This window comes from Dreissena polymorpha, chromosome 4 (assembly GCF_020536995.1).
Source record: "Dreissena polymorpha isolate Duluth1 chromosome 4, UMN_Dpol_1.0, whole genome shotgun sequence".
Classification (NCBI taxonomy): Eukaryota; Metazoa; Mollusca; class Bivalvia; order Myida; family Dreissenidae; genus Dreissena; species Dreissena polymorpha.
In genome coordinates, this window is record NC_068358.1 from 66734282 (window position 1) to 66734897 (window position 616).

The following is a 616-nucleotide window of genomic DNA, read 5'->3' on the forward strand; positions in this document are numbered from 1 at the left end:
TCTGAAATTAATAATACAATTTGCAGTAATGCCTTACAATATCACTTTTTACTGCATGACTATATTGGGTAACTCTTAATATTGGGGAATTGAATAGTGTTGAATAGTATCTCATTGCTGTTTCATAAGGCTGAAGTAAATTAGTTTTCACCCATTTTGTCGAATAGTTTCGTCTAGGTTATCACGTGACTTGTCTGAATTTAAGCAGTGGCTTCTCTGCATAAGAAGGATTTCGAAGTTGGTTCTCAAGGCTTACACATCGAATATTATTAGGTAAATAACAGTAGCTTTCTGTCTACTGAGTAATTCCACATTGTGGTCGGAAAAGTGACAGAACTAGTTGCTAGCAAGGGCTTGTCTGCTGAGTAAACCTAGGTGGAAAAGCGACAGTCTATATCTAACGCTTACAGTTTAAGCTTTGACGTTCGTCTACGCAAATAGTCTCAGACCAGTTTCATCCATAGTTTCAGACTAGTCTCATCCATAGTTTCATACCAGTCTCATCCATAGTATCAGACTAGGCTCATAAATAGTCTCAGACTAGTTTCATCCATAGTTTCTGACTAGTCTCATCCATAGTTCATAGTTTCAAACCAGTCTCATCCATAGTTTTAGA

General features: G+C 37.0%; 1 protein-coding gene across 1 annotated transcript in view; it reads left to right on the forward strand.

The window, feature by feature from the left end:
• The first annotated feature begins 253 nt into the window (after positions 1-253).
• Positions 254-616, forward strand: part of LOC127879104 (uncharacterized) — an 18644-nt gene continuing 18281 nt past the window's right edge. The window contains exon 1 of the mRNA XM_052425747.1: positions 254-273. The gene's annotated coding sequence lies outside the window, so the exon portion shown is untranslated. The remainder of the gene's footprint in view (positions 274-616) is intronic.